Source organism: Astatotilapia calliptera, chromosome 14 (assembly GCF_964374335.1).
Source record: "Astatotilapia calliptera chromosome 14, fAstCal68.1, whole genome shotgun sequence".
Classification (NCBI taxonomy): domain Eukaryota; kingdom Metazoa; phylum Chordata; class Actinopteri; order Cichliformes; family Cichlidae; genus Astatotilapia; species Astatotilapia calliptera.
The window spans coordinates 5558670-5570736 of NC_137435.1; the positions used below are offsets into that span (position 1 = coordinate 5558670).

General features: G+C 41.1%; 1 long non-coding RNA gene across 1 annotated transcript; it reads left to right on the top strand.

Moving 5' to 3' along the window:
* Positions 1–719: 719 nt before the first annotated feature.
* Positions 720–1665, top strand: LOC145419979 (uncharacterized). Its single transcript, XR_013901253.1, has 2 exons — positions 720–859; positions 948–1665. It is a non-coding gene; the product is annotated as an uncharacterized LOC145419979 (long non-coding RNA).
* The last annotated feature ends 10402 nt before the right edge of the window (positions 1666–12067 follow it).

Here is a 12067-nt window from a genome sequence, read left to right on the forward strand (position 1 = left end):
AGTGGGATCTATTCTTAGAGTTCAGATGAATGAGGGAGCGTGTAAAGCAGTGAAAGGAACACATGAAGAAGGAGGAAAATCAATATGCAGCTTCTAAGAGGAAAGGTGAGCTAATAGCAATCGTAGGTGCTTTGTTAAAACTGACAAAGATGGATGGCAAGCTAGCACTGGCTACAATTAGATAAAGAGTTACAATTAAGAATCAGAGGAATTTCCTGGGAAAGATGCTTCATTTCATAGTTTATTAAATTACTTTTAAGGTCTGTGGTGGTATTTAAACTCTGGATTTTCAACTTATTTATAATTGCTTGATTGGTTGACAGAAAATCGCAGCTGCATGAACAACACCTGAGCAGCCTCATTTCAATGAAGTCGGTGATCTATGTGTTAGCACCAGGCTTAGTTTATTAACCTAGCTTCATCGCAAGGTCCTCTATAGAAAAGCAGGGCAGTGGTGACTGAAACACTGAAAAATGACATGCCATATAAAAGCAACTACACTTCCAGTTTGGATTAGTTTAAAAATGTCTTTCATAATAATGTTGTTTATGTATTATGTGGCTAAAATAATCGTCAGAAGACATTTCTCAAGCTTTCAAATGAAATGCTTAACTGACAGCATGAAGTTTCAACAGAAACGAGTTTTTAACTGTATATTTTAATGCAGGTTGTAGCAGTGATGTGAGGGGATTTATTGCTTTCTTTGTCTTTATTCTTCTACAGAGCTGTGACTTTGAAAATGTACTGTCTCTGCAGAGGAAGAACCAAGCTTTAATCACTCCCTGCACAATGCACAGGACCTTGGAAAAATGAAACTACTATATATATTTATAAACCATGTGTTCCTAGCTATACACAGGTAGAGAGTTTGCATTCATCTTCTTACACAAAATTATCCTTTAACCTCTCTCAAGCCACTAATCCACTTACCTTCTGTCTCCTCAAAGCACTCTGTGGTTCTGACACAACCTACAGCACCTTTGGGAGCTGATCTAAGGCACAGTGTAATTCATCTTAAAACTGGAGTACATCCCAGTGGTCAATTTTCAAGCCATTGTACAGATGAGGAGAAAGGACGAGAACACATTCAAAGTAACTGTCAGAAAGATGTTGTTTTGTTTCTAAAAGCATCTGAGTGAATATGTTTTGTCACAAAAATGTTTATTGGAGGAAGAAGTGCCCTGGAGCCAGAAATAATCCTTTCTGTTAAGTAAGAGAAGCCAAACAGTGGAGGCTATTTCGTGTTAACTATGAAGCCAAATGCCACCTTTTATTGATATATTGTGAATATATTATAAATGACAACAGCATGGAAAGATATTGGGGGTGGTAACTATTTGAATCAACATTTAGCTCATTGAGCCATAATCAAACAAGTTTTGCTTTGAAGTAAAAGCAAAAACCTTACCTGATTAAAATTTGGCCTCTTCCACTAGTATGAGATTATTATCCTGAGAGCTGGCACCATTTGCATTGCTGCATTCAAAAGTCCCAACAGCAAGGCAAAGCATCCCTGTATATACTGTCTTGGGTTCATATGTTGGATTTTCATGCTGCTGTTCAGCACAAAAAAATAGACTTGTGTGAGTATTTGTTCTTAATGGCTCAACAAGGTTTCACTGCAAAATGCCAAAGGGTTGTTCAGTGACAGTGGTAATTCAATTCAAACCCCAATCACAGAGGCCTAGAGACCAGTTAACATGGGGAAAATGTATATCTGCTAATGGGTTGGCAAAGCGATGAAGGGCCCAAGACTGACAGGCACACTACAAATCAGTGAAACCTGGTATTCTCCCCCAAGATCCTTGAAGTCTGCAGACCAAATGCGCTTGGTTGTCCCAAGGTCCAGATTAATACACAGAAGAGACCGGGCCATGACTGCTCCTAAATTATGGAACACATTGCCCCTGCATATGAGGATCTTCCCAACACTGGATACTTTTAAAACCCGTCTAAAGACCCACTTTTATTCTCTGGCCTTTAAATCAAAATGTGTCTGTTACTATTGTTCTTTCTGTGATTCTATTTTCTCTTAATTTACATTCTATGTTATTTGATAAGTCTTCTGATTTGACTATTTTATTGCAGAGTACTTTGGTCAACAGTTGTTGTTTTTAAAAGTGCTATATAAATAAATAAACTTGAAATAAACTTAAACTTGAAACAGTTAATTAGTCTTTTTTTTAAATGAAAATAATGAACCTATCACCATAAAATAATGTTTACTTAACAGGTACTTTTAGCTCCTAGTTGACACTGAGCGGTACAGATGTAAGACGATGGGGTGGTTAAAATCAAAGTCTGGGTCTCAAACCAGAAAAGAGGGACAGCTGGAAATTAAACTCATAGTGAATTCAGAATTAAAGATGCTGCTTGCCTCTCCAAGTGTAACCAAGTGTTGGTTAGCGCACTTCATTTCTAAGAGACAATAATGTGTTTGTGGTTTTTGGTTTAGCCAACATGAAATCTCTGCAGGCAGACCATCTGTACATATACCGACCTGCTGACAGACCAAACACACCTGGATCAGGCCAACCCCACCTCCCCATACCCACACTCCTAACACTGAACCTACCACCCTGATATCTGAAGAAGCAGGTCGGTTCTCGCATGTCTGATTACAGGATGCCTGCTGGGAAATGTATTTTTTCCTACATACTATTTATCTTGTAATAATAATACATTATCATTATAACCCAAATAAAACCCAAATGAAAAGAGCATTTTGAAGAAGTGCGTATTGCTCTGGACAGAGAGCTATGTTAGTTGGCTATACTTTGAAAATTAATATGCAAGAGAGTATTTAAGTTATATTTGTCAATACTTTATATTATAAATCAAATGTTTAAGCACATTTACATACAAAAAGCATTTGCATGTGGTGTATCAATGTAAAATAAATAAAGAACACTATCATTAAAACTATTAATTTTTGAAACAATGGCTTCCACTTTGGGGGCACAAAGTGATATATTATTTTCCTGGGCCCTAAATCCCTGGATCCACCCCTGCTGGTAATCACTGTAAAATAAATTGCTCATGCCCCGTTCATTTAGGCTTTAAATCTGATCATTGACACCCCGTCACCTGCTGGTTGCTAGGGAAATTCATGTATTCCAAGACTGACTTGTAAGTGGTTCGTAATGTGAAAGATGGTAGTTGGAAACAGGTTGCAAATACGGATACGATACTGCACCAGAACCTCCTAGCAGTTGCTTTGGTTGCTGGCAGGTTGCTGCGGTCACCAGAGGTTCGCATGGAAGTTGTCTGCAAACAACAGCAAACTACTCATCAAGTGGTAGTGAAACATTGTAATGTGTGATGAAAACCAGAAATAGAGATTTTTCAAAGTAAAGGTTTCAGCCTTTGAAAACGGTTCGTTCCAGCAATAAGGCTTTTACTTTGAAAGCAAACCATCACCATTTCTGGTGTGTGACTCAATTTTTCAAGTTTCACTGCAGGCATACTGCAGGTATTTGCAGGCAAGTCAGCGTCTTTCATACAAACTACAAGCAAACGTGGCACTCAGTCTGCCCGCAACCAAAAGAATCACATTACGGTTTTTCCTGCACGCTGTTTGTGACCAGTTATACCTGGTGACAGGGAGGTGGTGTCTAGGTCTCTGTGACTGATGCTTTTGTCAGTAAGTTCAGTTTGAACTGATTTGTCGGAGAGCCTGGCACGCATATTTGTGGTATTTGGTCATAATAGTCAGAAATAATGTTATAATATAGTGATCAATTTGGTTGAGTTGCATCATTTAGAATTAATTAAGTCAAATGTATTTTTTATATGTCACATCCTGCGCAGGAAATGCCGTTAAGAAGATGCTGTTAGCTGTACAGACAGTTAAGTCATGTACTTCTAAAGGAGTTTTGACTTGTTTGTATCTACAGCTTCATTTTAGAGCCACATCAGGTCAGGTCGAGTTCTATAGTAGTGCAACAGTGTGATTGGACCCTAAAGTTAATAGTTTAAACCCTGAATATCGGTTGTAATTTTTTATATGACCGGTAAATCACTGTACTTGAGGTATAGTTTCTGAAATGTGCCCTATTATTTTGAGCCTGTGACTGAACTTTTTTGCCAACCCCACTGTTTTTCAGCGTTTCCACGTTTGAGGTTAAAGTCTACCAATAAAGTAGTCGCTGCTCCAACAGCACTTCTAGCTTCATAAACAACAAAAAAAGTAAAGTTTCACATAGCATTTATAGTGCAAAGTGTAGCGATGAACATCTCAGTGGTTAGATCTTAATACTGAATGTATTATGTAAGAATTGACTGTAAAAAGTCACTTTTACCCATTTTTTCCATATTGTATTTTTAGCTGCCCGGAAAGCCCGTATATGTTCTTGTTTGTGGCGACCTAACCCATCAGGAACAAAATGGCATGACCTTCTCGCTGGAAGCCGGAGGAACTTCTTTAGTGGCGTATGGAGAAAGGTGTGTGGGAGGAGAGTGACAAGAGGTTGGTCAGACCATGCTGTGAATTGTTTGTGACTCCATTTCCCAGGAGGCTTTGCAACAACAGCTCAAAAAGCCACTAGCCACTTAGCCGATGGCATGGAGAGGGCTGAGACGATTTGGCCAGAGGTCACAGGAGCTGACATGGTGGATGCGGGGGTGCAGGTGTTTGTTGATCGGATGACTCTGGTGCACAGGAGGATTGTGGGTAGATGGATATGTCAGAGAGTTGAAGCTCACCCCTTCTTGATTGTGATGCCTGTCGTAGGGAGGATGGTGATGTGTGGAAGTGGATCGAACCCTGATTTTCTTTCGTTCTTGACCCTCTCTAACACTTTGACACAACTACATCGAGCCCTCCGAGTGTTTGAATGGAAGCACATCACCAGCTTTAACTGTTGAAACTTACCTCGACTGCATTATCCAAAGTACCTTTCTCGGCACTGACTTTACAAATAAACGTGTGAGGGCTTACTCCTTAAGACTAAAGATGTTAATTTGCTTCAATGGTTTATTTTACCCATAACCATGTACAAATAAACAAAACCTTTACAGCTTTGTATGGTCACACATTTAGCATTCATTGGTCCATAAGCACTCCTCACGGCGACATGAAAACACTTAGTAGACACCGGCTGACTTCTAGCGTCGGTGTCTGAACGTTGCACTGACGTCACAAATGTACCATCCATTCTAACAGTTTCATTGCAAATAAAAATAGTCACATGCAATGACTGAAAAAAATTACATTACCTCATGTCACATAGAAAGTAAGCGAAAAGTTCCATCATTTAGAAATAAGTACTCTTCAGAGATTTGTCTCTCTTTTTTTCTTTTTTTTCCCTTTTTTTTTAAGTCCTAGACATTCTTTCAACAGCGTTGTTGGTCTCATTTGGGTTGTAAACATTAGTTACAGTGCTGAGCTCCTTTCAGCTCAAGCTCTCAAGAGAATTGGTCAATCAATACTATCAATCAACTGATGGAGAGGAATTAGTCAGTAGTCAATCAAACAAGGACTTTATCAGAGGAGGACATGATCGTCTTTGGGCTCAGTTAGGGGCAACAGGACACCAGTGAGAGACTGGAGAACAGACTAAACAGTAGATCTATATAAGACACCCTGAGAATCACAACTACATCTCTTTCATCTGTCATCCCTTCTTCCTATCCTCTCTCTTCCTCTATCTCTTCTTCTACGGAGCGATCATAGTCAGGTGGGCGTGGCCTCATCAGTTGAGAAAGATGGCTGGTTGGTAGGTTGTTTTGTTGTGGCGGAAGCCGGTTGCCATGCAACTGGCTCCTCTGTGGTTGGCATGGAGACAGGTTAAGGTGGATTCTGACCTGGTAAGGTAGTATGCAGCACGTACAGTAGTATGAACAGTAGAAATGTAATATGCAGTTCTGGGGAAAACAAACTAAATTTCATTAAATGACGCTGAAGAAATTAAACAGAACAAGTCCACCTCAGGCTGATTAACGGGTCAGTTCATCCAAGCTATCCAAGAAATAGTTTCTTACTTAGAGGTACAGTTCTTCTCAAAATCAAATTGACATTTTGGGCCATAGAGTTATTTATCCATCTCGATTTATTTGGTGTAAGCTGCCCAATTTTGGAGATACCAGCTTTTCGGTGTAATAAAACTATGCGGGACCCGGGCTGTGGTGATCAAGGAACCAAAAAACATGATTGGATGACACCACAGCAGTAACTACTGAAGCCTGTTTAAGTTGCTGATTTATTTATTTTTGTAAGGCTGGGTTATCATCTCAACATTTCAAGTTATGTACCTCAAAATTTCAATGTTATAAATCCAAATTTGTACTTGTCGAGTGCTATTTTCTTAGAGTTTGAAAAGATTACTAAAAAACAAACAAAAAATTATCTTTATTATCTTTGATGTAATTTTTATTTCGCTTCTATGGAACTATATCTGCCACTTAAAGGAAACATGTAGCTAACCATCATCACAGCTCAGCTGTCTTGTCACAGGTAGATGCACGTTTCCTTCCACAGTTAGCAGGTGTAGTTTGGCAGAGAGAAAATACTTTCTACATAAAATTATTCACAAGGAGTTTCTTATATAACAGAGAAGGGCATTGCTGTTATTTGGTAAATGTAGCCTATCTCCTTCATTATTATTTAAGAGAAATCTGACTTCTGTACAGCTAAAATCTCCCAAACTGTTCAAGTCACATTCAAATTTTTTTAGATGGTTAGACAGCACCTGTCTTTTTGACTCACGTGGTGTTTTGACTTATCAGTCCCAGAAACTACAGCAAAGCTGTTTGCAGCGAGGGCTGTGGTTTCCTCAGAAATATATGCACACAAATGTGAATTAAATTTACATATGCATTTTTAATGCTGTGAGCACCACCACGGACTTAACTCCATTCACCTCCAGCGTTTTGGAGCATAAATTATTGACAGATATTGCACTTGTTGGGAAAACATTAAATATGGGTGAACTGATCCTTTAAAAGTCAAACAACCTGAGGGACACTTGCCTTGATTTAAGGAGCGCTTAGTAATAATCTCAAAGGTGAAAACACCTCGAATGAACGAAAGCAAGCGTATTTATCCCCAGATCTGTCAGCATGTAACAGTAGATTGTGACAGTAGTATGTTATCAATGGAGAACATCACATGGGGCTGACGTGGTGTGCAGCAAAGGATGGCGCAGGGGGAAGGCGGTAGTGGTGGACAGTGATTGGTTGATTTGGTTGGTCAGGTGACTGAAGGGGTTATGGACAGTCGAGTTGAGTCAGATCACATGATGAGGGTTTGCAGCTATAACGTCAGGAGGTTCCATCAGGAAGTATGGAAGCCTGACAAGTTTTAGCTTTTGGTGGACACTGGACACAACACCCACCCCGAACCCCCCCTCACAGACCCAACAATCGCACACACACACACATCCACGCAGACGCACGCAGATTCGCACGTGTGAGCAGACAGACACGCAAGATACAAGCACATGTGCACCATATTTTGCATAGACACACAAATAAACACAGGTTCGTTAACTAACGCACATTCACGACACACGCTGCTCACACACACCCTCGCGCGCGCACCTCGATTCGCCCAAACACACATTCGGTCCCCACCCTCAGACTTGCGATGTGTTACTGTGATGATGCAGAGTGTGGTGGAAGGTGAAGAATAAGACAACGGAAGACAGGTGATGCTAAAATGAACATTTATAATGACTGCTGTTGCTGTCGCAAAATAAGAATCCTTAAAAAAAGACCTCATATATATTAGCACTAGATTGCCCACTTCACTGGTAATCCACAAGTCAAGAAACACAACTCACTAGGTTTTTTTCTCTTTACAAACACAATGCTACAATTACATTAAATATTCAGTAATCTTTAAGTCAGTTAATGAATGTTGTTAAAAGCAACCACTAAATACTAAAAATAAAAACAAAACAATTATAATATTAATTCACCTTTTTCCAGTCGTTCCCTTTTTCTCGTTGTGTTGTTATTTATTAATAGTATAATAATAGTCTGAGAAATAAATAGCTCATGTGGTGTTCTCAAGGCAATGGGGCAGGCAGCATAAATCAAGAGTGGAGCTCAGAGCAATGCAATGAAATGGTGGAGTCTAATCTCACACAGTCACTTTAATAGTTTCAACATGTCTTTGATGTGGAGGCGAAATATGGAGATATGATACAAGTTTGGTTCTGCAGGCAGCGGAGTGGTTGAGCGGCACCTGCAGAGGTTAATCATCTCTAAACTATCCTTCTATGTTATGTAAACTAGGACTGTATTGCACAAAAGTTAGCAGCTCATCTTCCTCATTTTGTAGCCCGGGAGAAGCTTAATTTCTTCTTCTTTTGTTTTTCAATTTTCCGCCTCCGCCTCCCTGTTTTTGTTTTTCTTTCTCCGACTTGGAGGAGCTGAGTCGAGCCGTCTTCCACGATGATATGTCTCTAACATGACCAAGCGTTTTCAATCACTATGGCTTGATGATTAAAAAGATACTAGTGCCACTACAACTCACTGTTAAGAAACATCAACAAATGTACAAAAGCAAGCCTACGTTGAGAATGGCTCGGACTATTTCTCAAGATTAGTATTATTATTTGATGAGCACACTTATCTAAAAAGTTGGCTAGCCGACATGAACGCTAAACAGCGAATACAGTAGGTAAATCAACACTAATAACAACAGCACAGGTTAACACAGTAGAACTAGCATAGCCGATTATACAGGCAGACCTAAGTATCGGATACAGAGGATGAAAAGTGTTACGATCGTCTACCGCGTCCACTAGTTTCTCTTTATGCTGCCCGCCCCTTTCTGCTCAACACTTCTCTCTTTACACCTCGGCAAAAAATCTGACAAAAATATTTACAATGAGAGAGAAAAAAAATTGAAATTGTGGAGAAACAATTGTTTAGTGTTTTATCCTTTTTTTGTTTGTCTGCATTTTTTAAAATATTTTTTTCTTCCTTTCATATGTTTTTTTTTGTTCTTTTTTGACTTATAGCTCCGAGAACTGTCCCCAATGGTGAGCAACAAACAAACAAACAAAAAAATCCAATCATATCAGCTAGCATTGCACAGTCTCAGAGAGGTTTTGGGGATGGAATGGAGAGTTATCGTCCAAACAGTTGGATGAACACAGAAGGGGGGTAGGAGGAGGAGGAAGAAGGTCAATAAAGTTCATGAGGGGGTGAAAGTTCAAAAAGTTCAAGAAGACAGAGGATGGCTGCGCAGCTGACGGTGCGTAAACACTCCCCACACCACTGCACTGGGGGCGGTGCATGTGTCGGCGTGCGTGGTTTGGATGTTAAACAACAACAAAAAAAATCATCATTAGAAAATGGAGGTTTTTTTTTAATCTTTCCCATCGAGAAAAATCAAATGGAGCGAGAGCGAGAGGGGTTATAGAGAGAGAGAGAGAGAGAAAGGTGGGGTGGGGGTATAGAAAGAAGGGGGAGGTGAGGAGAGTGAAAGGTGCCCCCAACACTATGGCACACAATCAATGAAGTCCCACAGGCTGAAGAAATGACAGAATTAGGAAAGCAGCTGGCATGAGCGGTAGGGCTTTTTTTTTAAGGTAGGTTGAGAGGCAGGACAGTAGGTAGGTAGCCAACCTGCAGAAGGGTTAATCCTTGTCGGGTTTAGCTCTGTGGGGGTGGTGAGGAGGAGGAGGAGGAGGAGGAGGAGGTGGTGGTGGTGGGGGGCAAGGTGCTGTTCAGTTGAGGCGTCATGAGCGACATCATGTTATGAGGGCGGAGCATGCTGGCTTCATGGGTGCTTCCAGGATGGATGTCCGACACACAAGAACAACTCAAAGAAACGCTTGGAATGGTAGTAGTAGTTGTTGTTGTTGTCTTTTTTTTTGTTTTGTTTTGCTTTTTTTCCCTCTCTGTTCTATTTTGGCACTCGAGAGAAGAGACTCGTGGGAGGCGGAGGAGGAAAGTGTGTGTATGTTTGGGCGAGGAGGAGGAGTGGGCAGTGAAAGTGCAAAAAAAGAGGGCATGGAGGATATTGTGTTTGTGTGTGTGTGTGTGTGTGTGTAGGGGGGGTGGGGGGTGGAGTAGGGTAAACAGGCTACATACAGAAAATGGCATTTTGTTAAAACTGGTTTGGGTTAGAGCATACAGTACAAATCAAAACCAGGAAAAAAATAAACAGAGAAACGAGAGAAGGAACAGAAAAACAGTGATATGACAAATGCAGTCTACCGTTGCTGGTGCTTCGATGGGGCCCGAGTTGGGGGAGGAAGAAGGGTGGAAAAGGGGGTGGGGAGCGGGGTCCCAAAAGATGTCTTAGATGTTGTTTTGAAAAGGTGGTGGGTGTGGGTGAGAGTGGGTTTGTGGAGGTAGGCGTGGCGGTGGAGGGTAGGCGGGGGGCAGAGAACAAGAGCTGGGGACTATGTCGGAGAGCCACACACCCACTGAGAAGCAATGAGGTCACCTGGCGAGCAGGTTAGAATTGAGTTTGCATTCCTCTACACGTTACAGTAAAAACAAAAGCCAACAAAAATAAGACATGAATAAAACATGGCTAGCCAGCTACGCCGCAACACAGACACCACGGAGCGGGCCTAAAGCAGACAAACTCAGAGGGCGGGAGAGAGAGAGGAGCATGCACATCTAAATACAATGCTGAATGAACACCTACAGTAAGGCTACCATCTACAGTAGTCTCGCACACTGACCCCCACCTCAGCTCGGCGTGCCGTGCACTGTAACAGCAGAAGGTTTAGTGCAAACGTGTCACTGAGGAGCAATAATGGAAATCCCGATCGTTTCCCCATCTCAGTTAGTTTTGTGAACAGCGGGCCACTTCCCATGACAACATCTGTCAGTATACGAAGCATGACCGCACTGCAAATCCGGAGAGAGACTTTGGCAAAAAAACAAAAAAATTTGACACCGAAGCCAATAGCATCTAATTAAACTGAACTGGGAAACTTAGGACAGAGAGAGACAGAGAGAGAGGGGAGGAGGGGGATCAGGATTCAAAACCCACACTGGCAATGTTCAGTGCTGTTTTTTCTCTCTCTCCCCGAGATCAGAGCCTTGGATTGCATGTTAAGGGAGTGAAAACACAATCTGTCCCAAATTCTGCAGCGAGTCACCCAAGGGAGGCAGGCGGTGCAGCACACAGCATAGTGTGTCTGTGCGTTATTTTGGATTTAAAAGTAAGGGAGGGGATCTTTCACCTCTTTCTCACACACTGTCTCTCTTTACGAGTCACTTGTGACCACGAGGGGCGGGACCAGAGATGCTCCATGTCATATTTGAGGTCAATAAGGTGCAATTCAATGACAAGACAAGCCAGAGCTCAGAGCGTGGGGGCTCAAAGGACAGACAACATATTAATACTGAGAGCCTGACAGAGTGCGTCGAGGGGTTAGTAAGGTTAGATTACAGAGACACACTAAAACACATGTAAGCCTCTACTGCACGCCAGTGGTCAGAAGAGTGATATGCAAACTTATGGAGAGGTGAGTACATTCATGGACAATCTCAGTCTATTATTTGAAAATAAATCCAGATTTTTTTTTCTTCAAAAAATTGTTCGAAAGTTAAGTAGGAACTGAGAAGCGTTTAGTCCAAGCTCGCTCAACAAGTAGCAAAATAGTCTTAGGTTTGTTCGAGAGTTTTGTTCGTATCCCTCTGAGGAAGGTTAGACAGCTTAGCGACAAAATACTCACTCGGTCGTGACATCGAAATCAAACATCGTCTTCACCTGCAGCAGGTGGACCGGGACTTGACACGACTGCATCGAAAAACAACGAACATCTGAACGCGTGTAAAACAATACCAAAATGCTCTACCCTTATCGGCATGCAAAGATTTGTCTCCGAAAAATGAACAACACACACTTCCTAAATGGTTTTTCTTTTTTTGTTTCTTTGATTTTTTTTTTTTGTCCACGCTTCACTTTGATATCATGCAATATAGACGTGCAAAAAAGATAACATCTATTTCCACAAAATACATCTTCATCGTAACTATAAAAGGCTGTGTTTAAGAATGCTATCTAGTCACATTTTTTTTTTAGCATTATTATGCTAACCTATCACTATATTGATACTCTAGCCCCAGAGTCATAGTGCTGTTGCATCCT